This window comes from Vigna unguiculata, chromosome 8 (genome assembly GCF_037176805.1).
Source record: "Vigna unguiculata cultivar grain cowpea cultivar isolate G323 ecotype 2 chromosome 8, ASM3717680v1, whole genome shotgun sequence".
NCBI classification, from domain to species: domain Eukaryota; kingdom Viridiplantae; phylum Streptophyta; class Magnoliopsida; order Fabales; family Fabaceae; genus Vigna; species Vigna unguiculata.
The window spans coordinates 21101056-21112123 of NC_140799.1; the positions used below are offsets into that span (position 1 = coordinate 21101056).

Genomic DNA, 11068 nt, shown 5'->3' on the forward strand with positions numbered 1-11068 from the left:
GTTGTTGGAGTTGGAAAAAGTTCATACAGATGATAATGGTGCTGATATGATGACTAAAGCATTGCCAAGAGGAAAGTTTGAAGTTTTTTGTGAGATCACCGGTTTGGCGGTTATCTCCACATAGTTGTGAGGGGGAGATTTGTTGGGTATTGGGCTCCCTTCCTATGTGGAGAAAAGGCCCAAAATTTGAGAAGCCCATGTGTCACTTAAACCTAGTGGAGAGGAGGCTATAAAATAAAGAGAGAGGCAGAACAATAGAGTCAGAACACACTGAAAGCCCTAACACATAGAGGGAGAGGTAGAGGGAAAATTCTGTTCACGTTTTTCATAGAGCTGTCGCAGTAAATTCGGCGTTGCGGATTCGTTCACCGTTGGATCGGGCTGAAATTTTTACAGCAGGTTCGAAACTCATTGCTCTTCATTCTGACTGGTCGGATCTTTGATACGAGGTCTGAGTTGGGAGATATTAATTTCGCACTGCAGCAGTTATTTGTAGAGGTTTTCCTCTCTTGTTCTTCTCTATTTTGAAAGCTTTGTTGCTTTGTTATTTGGTTGGGTGTTGGCACTATTTCTTTGGTCTGGACGACTCGTGGTTTTTTACTCTTGATTTGAGGGGTTTTCCACGTTAAAAATCTTGGTGTCTTTATTTGTGCTTTTGGTGATTTATTATTGCCGCTCTTTGATTATTGCTCCTCATAGATTCTTGCAAGTTAGGGGAAATTATATCCGCTGCATTCTCTAGTATATTGTTTGTTGTTGTTTTCCCCATCATATATATATTAAAGTGGATTGTAGAGTGGGAGTAACTTTTTTCTTTTCAATAAGAGTGTCAAAATCCTGTTTTCCTTCGTGGAAACTAAGTTGTTCTTTAAACAACACATATTATATATATAATGGAATAATCTTGTAGTTTTATTCTTTTAATGTGTGTGAAGTATTTTTTTTTTTATAATATTTTTTCAGGTGATGTACCGTAAAATTTGCTCTTTTAACTCAGCCTAACATGGAAAACTTTTCTTTCGGTATGGTTGATTGTCTATGCACGTGACAAAGTTGAGGTAGCCATTGTTATATTGTATCATTGTTATATTCTATATGTAGAAATCAAAGAAAACTTCTCATCATTGGGAAACGAGAATTAATAACCATGCTCTGAAGCCCTATAAATAGCAAGCATGCATCCAATGTAGGCCAAGCCAAGTCAATAAGCAAAAGAACCCAAAAAAAGCGATTCCCCCATAAGAGAGAAAAAAGTCACCATGTCAATGGATCTAAAGAAATCTAACAAGATCAGAGAAATTGTTAGACTTCAACAGATCCTCAAGAAATGGAGAAGGCTAGCCAATTCTTCAAAAACCACTGCTACCACCAATGTGCCCACTTCCATAACCACCACCAGTAAGAGCATGAAGTTTCTGAAGAGAACCCTTTCCCTATCAGAACGTGAGGGAGGGTCAAGCAATGTTGTTCCCAAAGGGTACCTAGCTGTTTGTGTTGGTGAAGAGCTCAAGAGGTTCACTATACCAACTGAGTATTTGGGTCACCAAGCGTTTCAGATTCTTCTGAGAGAAGCAGAAGAAGAATTTGGGTTTCAACAAACAGGTGTGCTTAGGATTCCTTGTGAAGTTGCTGCTTTTCAGAGTATCTTGAAGATGGTGGAAAGTAAAGGGGACATGTTTTCCTCCCAAGAATGTAGACTCAGCATTGAAGAGATGCTGATGGGGTACTGCTCAGAAAACCAGATTGCATATTCTCACCATCCTCAAAGTCCATTATGCAGATAGTACTGCATATTGCAGTTTTTATCCTTTTGTTTCTTTGTACCTTACAAAACAAATGTATGAGAGAGAGAGAGAGAGAAAGAGTGAGTTCAATTACATGTAAGTGACCCCTTTTGCCATTTATGAAGCAAGGATATGATTATGACTTTCACTGTCTATTCACTAATTCTGGAAAATTGTTTTGTAACTAGAAGAACTTCTTTGTTGAGTAATTACATTGTTTGTTCGCTTTTGTGAAAAAGGGATATCTGAAGATTTGATAATACAGATTCAAGATTGTGAGACTCATGTTATCAAACCTTCTGTTATTGTTTGGCAGTATTTTTATGTCTGATCATTAATCAGTATAACTGAATGTTTTTGCTCATTGCAATTGATTCATATTTACAAGAACTCAAACCATTCGACCAGACAAATCCTCATGTTTTGATCCATGTATGTAGCAAACAAGTGATGATTCAGTTAAGGTTTCTTCAAACTGACTTGTTCGATACAAGTTTTGAATCATGAAAAAGCATTCCTCAATTTGGAACCTGTAATAGACATGGGTCAAACACCAAGAACGCAGTGCTGTTTCAATTTTCAAGTTGAAAAAATACTACTTTTCCTTTAAGATATAAACATCTTCTGTTGTAAATAGTTAAGCAGTTTCCGATATATATATATATATATATATATATATATATATATATATATATATATATATATATGGTGAAATGTACTATAGTACTATGGTCAATTGACTAGCTGTTTTCAATATGTTAAACTTGTCATAAATATATTAACTATATAAAAAATATAAATAAAAAGGTTATTGAAAATTTCAAGAGTATTTCATGTCCTTGAATTAATTACTTAATATGAAAATAATTTAAAGCAAAATTGATAATGGAAATATATATTCCGGCTTTTATAATAATTTAAAAAAAAAAGATTTAAATAGTTTTCTCAAGGAATCTATAATATGAGAAAAACACTAATCATTTATCAAAGTTAAATTTATGTGTCAGGCAAGTTGTGATTAAAACCACGTTCAAATTCAAATTGGTATACTTAAGAAGGTAATTCAAAGTCAAAGGTGCATAGGAGTCTAATAATCTCCTTGCAGCAGATGCTTAATAATTGCTAACATTATCTCTCTGACAAGATTCAAGTCACTTACACAGTCGTTGATTTTTAAATTCATAAATTAATAATTTAGAAACAGATAGCGTATAGGGGGATTAAAGTGGTCCACCTTAATCATAGCCTAGTGAATGATTGATGTAACTCTAAACATCACGGGTAAGGTAAGTTAATATCTTTAGAATATTATTCAAGAAACTAATGATTAATTTTAATAAAAAACGGTAGAGTAAAATCCATTAAGTTATGCTAAATATATCAATAAGCAATTAAAAGAAATAACTTGATTTATTAGATACAATGATATCATTATCTCGGTAATGGGTGCTAGAAAAATACCATCTAACATTTTTTTTATAACTTTATTAATGATTAAAGTTATACAAAATTATTAGGCTAACTAAGATGTCAAAATATGATCTTTACAGAAAAAAAATTATACAAAATTAAAAAAAATAGGTAAAAGAGTCTTACATTTTTTGTTCGGAGTTACACAAAATTCAGTAAATAAGAAAATTATATTTGTAGCATGCTCACTTAATAGATATTTAAAAATTCTACATAAAAAAAAAATTAGTACATTAAAATTTAGAACACTTTAAAATTGTGTATCCAAGTTTGCCCTAGTCAATATTTACATATCATTATGTTCTTTGCCCTAATCCTTCTTTCTTGTTTTGAAGGTTAAACTCATGTGGGGTTGGTTTATTTAAATGAGGAGTGACAAGGACTGAGATTCTACAAGTACATAATCAATTTATTAAACACACATTAAGCAAAATTAAAGTGAGTGATAGGTTCTGACTGCATTGGTTTCCAAGGCAAACCGCCCTAACACTCAGGGTACCCTCGTACATTACAATTGTACTGTTGTTACCTCATGGCTTAATTATTTTATTGCCATGCTTTTTATTTTAAGCTAGTTTATGGTCTGAAAACTGAGTCATTTTTGGGTTTTCAAGAGAAGCATGTGACATGGCATTAATAGCACATACAAAGAGTGGCAGAATTAAGCAGTTTCTAGACTTTATTTTTCCAAGTGCATGTTCAACTTTGACCTAAATATATGGGAAACTCTTTTAACAACTTTCATTTTGTAATCTCATTGCCATGTGGTCATGTGGAAGAGCAGCTGAGGACAAGGAACATGGAGCTAAACATGTAGTTGAGGATGAAAGAAAACAAAAGGACAACAAAGAAAATATATAAATAAAATAATTGGGTAAATTTTTTAGTTTGTTTACCAGTGTTGAAAATATAAAGGCGATTAAGAAAAGAAAAATAAAGATTAATTGTCTCAACTCATTTGGTTAAATATAAAATGTAAAACATATTTGCCTTTTGTTTTACTTATATTATAGAATAAATGTATGAATAAAATGGTTATGTCAGTTATTCTTGCAAAAGTTACATTGTTCCTCACTTTTATATCAACTATAGAATAGTTTATTTGTGGTTTGCACAGGTAAGAGAAATAAAAAAGAGGGTAAACCAGTGAAAAGAAAAAGTAAAAATAGTGAACTCGTATTGTACAAATTACAGAATGTATATACACGTATAAATATAAAATGGTGGATGAATAGAATTTTTTTACGGTAAGTCAAATCAATTTTGAAAAATAAATAATCCGGTTTCTGAAAATATTAAAATTAAAAAAAGTTTATGAAAATATGATTTCTTTAGTTGATGCTAGGAAATCATAATAAAGTTTTTTTTTTTTTGTTAACATATCAAACTCATTATCATTTTGGACATCAACTTACACCACTTAATTTTATGTTAGTTTTTAAGGTGACTGTACTTCTATAATTGTAGTTAGCAAATTTTATTCTTATTTTAAATTTTAATTTTTATCACCATATTCAAATTAAAGTAGGTGTTGTATGAAAATCATTATTGAGACCAAATTTGGACTATGCGCATGGTTAAACTTAATTCACAATTTCTACGAGTGTGTTTGGCGCATTAGTAAGATCAAAAGACATAGAAAATTTTGTAGTTGTTTATTTTGATGAAATCTTATCGTATATATAGTAGAAATATTAAGAAACACCTAGGACATTTTATACACGTTTTCTTAGTTCTTTGGAAAATCATCCTTTTATTAATATAGATAAGTGCACCTTTTATGTAAATAGTGTGACATTCCTAAAATCTGTAGTCAATGAAAATGTGGTTCATGTGGATTTCGAGAAAATCAAAGCCATATAAGAGTAGCTCACTCTAAAATATGTGGGAGAAGTTAGGAGTTTCCATGATATGTGAGAGAAGTATAGATTCACCACTCAATAAGTTAGTTAAAAAGGATGTCACATTTTTGTTGGAAGGAAAAACATGAGCAATCTTTTTAGAGGTTTAAAGCTTAACTCACCAATACACTTACTCTAGCCTTGCCTTATTTCTCTTAAACATTTGAGCTAGAACATTGCACATGGAGTTCACAAAGGTGTTGTTTTGTTACAAGCTCGACACTCAATTGCTTCTTTTAGTGAAAAACTTTACAGTGTCTCCCTAAACTATCCAATCCATAATAAAGAGCTTTATGCTCTCAAAAGGGCCCTTCGAACTTGGAAACACTATCTTGTGTCTTTGAAATTTGTCATTGTTAGTTTAACTAAACGAAAAAGGGAGGCAAATTGATTTTGAAACTTTTTAACAAAAAGATTCTCTTTCTTTAAGTTTTTTTTTTAAGAAAAAAAGTGATCCTAATATCATAACCAAAGGGTATGTGAAATTTTTATCCTATCCCAATCTTTATCTCTATTGGGAAATGGGTACACTTGTATCCACCTTTTTAGTGCTCCAAATATTAATTAAATAGTTTTTTTTTTTTACAAAAGATCAAAATTACAAGAAATGAAATATGATATTATCATATATTCAATTTCAAAGGATACACATTTTCTTTTCTCCAATGTCAAATATAAAAAAAAAAAATTATAATTGTATATGTACTATAGGGGCTAGAAAAGCTGGCAACTTAACTTCCACAAATATGAAATATGCTGGATACATGGCAATATAACAAAAACAGATACAGGAAACTTGGAACCTATGTACTCAAGAAACTAAGAAAGATGGAAACTTCCCGGATTAACAGAAGGATAAGGATACTCATCGCATATCCCACATAAATCAAGGGTTGCCCACGCCACGACAGAGTTGGCAAATCCCTTGAAATCACCAACCAAAATATAAGTGGAGACGAATGTCGCATTGAGCACATTAGTGGACAACAAATAAGTGGATATGATAGACACAATCATATGCTGACATGTTTGCGAACCTCTGCTAACTTAGACAAAATAGAATTAATTGAAGAATGTCCAAAAGGGACTAGGCCTGCAACGTAAGCCCAATTAGACGTGGTCAAACTCAATTAGACCTGGTCAAACCTAATTAGACATGATCAAAAGCCCAAAGCTTGGGCCCACAAAAGTAAGTAAAGTGATCAAAAGTCAATTAGATTTCTATAAATATAGTTGCACTCAGGTAATTAAAGGTATGTATTTCATTAGTATCCTAATCATAAATTTGACTTTTGAGAGCTTTGCTGACTTGATCGTCGGAGTTCCTTTTTTGTAGGTACAACCCCGTTTCATGGCACCTATAAGAAAGCAGATGACAAACACTTAGTGAACGGACAAGACTGTTGGGAATTCATTCGAGAAATCTAAAGACTATGGTAAGATAATGTTTGGGTCTCATAATAATCTCGTATTGTCCATGCAGGAACAATATAAATATCAAATAAGAGGATCGATAACAATTGGATAAAGATCAAATAATGATAGAAATGGTAAAATTGATCAAATATGTGTTCTATGAATAAGTTAGAAAATTAGCGAATAAAGAAAAGTTTATATAAGTTTTTTAGATTACCTAATAAATGAAAGGTGTTTTAGTAATTTGAAACAAGGATGAGTATGAGGATTGGGAGGGGAGCGTGGATAGGGATAGAGTGGAAATGTGCATACTCATCTTCATTCCCATACCCATTTGAAATATCAATTATTACCTATACTCATACTCGTACTCAATCAATGCGAAAATTTTCTGTCAAAATCGGGATGGGTTCACAAATACCCATTGGAATGACTTTATTTGCCATTCGTAGATAAAAGATTGGAAAACACAACAATTCAAGAACATAAAGAAAAATCAAGAACATAAGCGAATTTATACTAGTTCAAATCACCATTGATCCTGTTAGGAACAAGACAATAAAGGAAAGAATAAAGGAGGGAAAACGACATGAAGAATTTAACGTGGTTTGGTGTCCAATGTATATGCCTACATCCACGACTACACTAGAAATTATTTTTATTTGTGTGTATCTATCAAGCTTTACATAGGGTTGCCTATATAGCAAAATAGAGAACCACATCTCACAATCTTAAGAGATATAAGACTAAATCAAGCACCATAATACTAACAATTCTCTCACTTGGAGTTTGATTTACATTACCACCTAGTGTAGTGCCTTCATCATCAATTTTCTTGAAGGCCAATTGAGGCAATGCAAAGCCTCAACTTATCTGTTGTGATAGTCTTAGTCAACATATCAGCTGGATTCTCTGTACCTGGAATCTTCAACAAAAAAAAGTCTCCATCATTTATCAAGTTTATGAAAAAATGATACTTTAATTCAATGTGCTTGCATCTGGAATGAAAAATTGGATTTTTAGCAAGACAAATAGCACTTTGACTGTTACTGAACAATAGAAAGTCATCTTGCTATTTTCCTAAAGATTCATTTAGAAGGTTCTTCAACCATATCATCTCCTTCGCTACATAAGAGGTAGCTATATTCCTTGAAATTTGGACTTCCAACTAAAAGTTGTACCACCCAACGTAAAAATGTAACATGTGTTCTTTCTACCATCCAAATCACCTCCCAAATATGCATTAATAAACCTCTGTAAAGTGAGATTACTTCTTCTAAAAGACAAATGCATCTTTGAAGTGCCCTTCAAATATCTCGATATCCACTTCACGCCTTCCCAATGCTCCTTTTGGGGATTTGATAGAAACCTACTCCCAACTCCCACTACATGTGCTAATTTAGGTTTTGTGCAAACCATAGCATACAACAAGTGTAAGAACCGGGAAATTTAAATAATTAAATAAATAATTATTTAATAAATGTGGGTAGTAGAAGCCTTTATGACATTTAATGTTAATTGTTGTGACATGAAATAGTACTAGCTTAAGTGGTTGAGAGTACTTTGTTATGTTGAAAGGACTTGGGTTCAAGTCCTATGTATGCCAATTGTATGATATTTGATTTTTGTGCATAGTTTTAATGTTATGCTTGGATGTGAGTAGTGATAATGTAATTCTAAAATTTTAGGAATTATCACAAAACAAGTATTGGTTGAATTAGTTGTACACTTGACATGGTAATTGGTGAGTTGTGGTTACCATAAAGGAAAGGTTAGAAGAGCAATTGCAGCTAGAAATTCCAGATAAGGGGAGCCATTTCGTGTGTTATGTTATACGTATGATTAAGAGTCCTATTCTCATGATTTTGTGATTGCTCGCCATGAATCTTTTGTGCTATATATGATATGATTTGGAGGTTTGGTTGTTTTGATGTCATTTGAGTAATTTCTTACATGTTTGTATGAAATTGAGGAGGGTTTTGTACTGTGTGATTGCTTATAGTTCAATCTCAAATTTTGGTGGTCAAATTGGGTCTAAATCATACTCATAAGACTTGTGTGTTGTTGTGGATTGCTTGGTATTGATTGTGATGGGATTTTTGGCATTGTGCTTGGTGTCTGCGTGCATGAACAAGGAGGACATCTGCTATTCTCGCTCAAGCGAGCAAGGCTCGCCTAGGCAAAAATAGTAGAGACTCGAACCTGGTTATGCTCAAGCATTTCGCTCAAGCGGAGAGCCCTTGTTTTGGGCGACAGATCATCTCGCTCAAGCGAGCGTACCTCGCCTAAGCGAGAAATCGTGAGGATTTTGTGGATCTGCTCGAGCATCTCGCTTAGGTGGAGAGCCTTGTTTTGGGCAACAAATCATCTCGCTCAGGCGAGGCGAGAGGTCCTCGCCTAAGCGAGAAATCATGGAATGTCGTGTGTTGCTACTTGACTCGCTGCCTAGGCGAGAGACTTTGTTTCTAGGCGAAGGGCGATCTCGCCCAAGCGAGAAGGTCTCGCCTAAGCGGGGCTTCGCATTAAGCCACTATAACGCGCTCGCTCAGGCGAGAGAGCTTAGCTTAAGCAAGACAAGCCTGGTCGCTTGAGCTAAGGCATCTAGCCTAAGCGAGATTAGTGCAATTTTATGGGTGCTATTTGTACGCATTGATGCAGACTTGGAATAGGAGATGTTGTGCCATGAGCGGGTAGGTTCATGGATGGTGGTGAACACGTGATGATATGAGCAGGGAGGTTCATATCCAGTTACTCTCGTGTAGGGATACGAGTGAGGTAGGTTCATATGTTCTGTGCTCACACTTGAGAGATGCTGTGTGCAGAGAGGTATGTAGCTAGTGGATCACATGTGTTGGACTACGGACAGGTAAGTCCGTAGAGCAAGATTACGAGCGGGGAGGTTCGTAGAGGCAGGACCACGAGCGGGCATGTTCTTGTGAGCATCATAAATCCTGAGTCCATGGTTAACTGTTGTGTGAATTGAAGGTTGAAAAGTCTCGGGATATTAAAGTCTGGGCCAATAACTAACTCGGGTGAATTAGAAGGGTGTATTGTTTTTCATCCTATTATATTATATGCTATTTTGTTATTCTAAGCTCACCCTTTATGTTTCTGATTGACGATGATCGTGCACTACAAGAAAAATCATTATTACCGACGGTCAAAATCCGTTGGTAATGACTAAAATCCGTCGCTAAATCAACATTACCGACAGATCATCGACGGTCAAAAATTCGTCAGTAAAATGCTTGTCTGTAAAATTTTACCGACGGAAATCATGTTCCGTCAGTAATTACCGACGGAAAAATCCGTCGGTAATTACCGACGAAAAATATCCGTCGGTAATTACCGACCTAAATATCCGTCGGTAATTACCAAAAATCTGTCGGTAAATTAATTACACTATTCATCTTCTTCCTCCTCCCTCTTTCAATTTTTTTTTCGTTTTTTTTTTCGTGGTCGCCGTCAATGTCGCCGCCGTCGTCGCCGTCGCCATCGCGCTCGCCACTGCCACCATCGTTGCCGCCACCGTCGCCGCCGCCGCCGTTGTCATCTTCTTCCTCTTTCTTCTTCTTCTTCTCCTTCATCTTCTCCTTCTTCCTCTTCTTCTTCTCCTTCTTCCTCTCTTTTTCTTCTTCTCCTTGTTTTCTTCTCCTTCTTCTTCTCTTTCTCCTTCTTTTTCTTCTTCTTCTCCTTCTTCTCTTCTTCTTCTTCTCTTCTTCTTCTTCTCTTCTTCTTCTTCTTTTTTTCTTCTCCTCGTCTTCTTATAAGGTGAGATTTGGGCGGGAAAATTCCCGCTTCTTTTACCGACGGATAAATCCTTCGGTAATTCAAATTAGGACAAAAAATTTCCCGCTTCTTTTACCGACGGATTTTTCCGTCAGTAAATCCGTCGGTAATTCAAATTTGGGCGGGAAATTTCCCGCTTCTTTTACCGACGAAAAAATCCGTCGGTAAAAAAAATTTGAATTATCGACGGATTTTACCGACAGATTTTTCTGTCGGTAAATGAAATTTTTTTACCGACGGATTTTTCCGTCGGTAATTAAAATTTTAGAATCCGTCGGTAAAATTCGTCGGTAAATCAAATTTACCGACAGAAGTATATCCGTCGGTAAAATTCCGTCGGTAATTTCAATTTTTTTTGTAGTGGTGTAATTCTTTACACGAGAGTAGATGATACCACAGGTGATGTTGCTGACGCTTGAGACGAAGAAAGGGGCTAGCGTGGGATTTGAGCTAGGAATTTTAATTATGTCTATTGCTGTTTTTATTTGATTTTGGAAAGTGTAATAACTTTATTACTTTTATTAAATAGCTTGTGAAGCGTTGACAAATATTTTAAATTTTCCCGCGTTTGGGAATAATAAAAGTGACAATGTTGAATTCAATTTCTTATTTATTTTATTTTAATTAAGTAATTTCCAATAGGGGTGTAACATTTGGTATTAGAGCCAAAGTTTCAAAAATTTTTGGGAAACTTCGGGAGTGAGCTTG

At 34.6% G+C, this 11068-nt stretch overlaps 1 pseudogene; it reads left to right on the forward strand.

The window, feature by feature from the left end:
* The first annotated feature begins 1166 nt into the window (after positions 1-1166).
* On the forward strand, positions 1167-1932 carry LOC114195406 (protein SMALL AUXIN UP-REGULATED RNA 51 pseudogene; annotated as a pseudogene).
* Positions 1933-11068: the final 9136 nt, after the last annotated feature.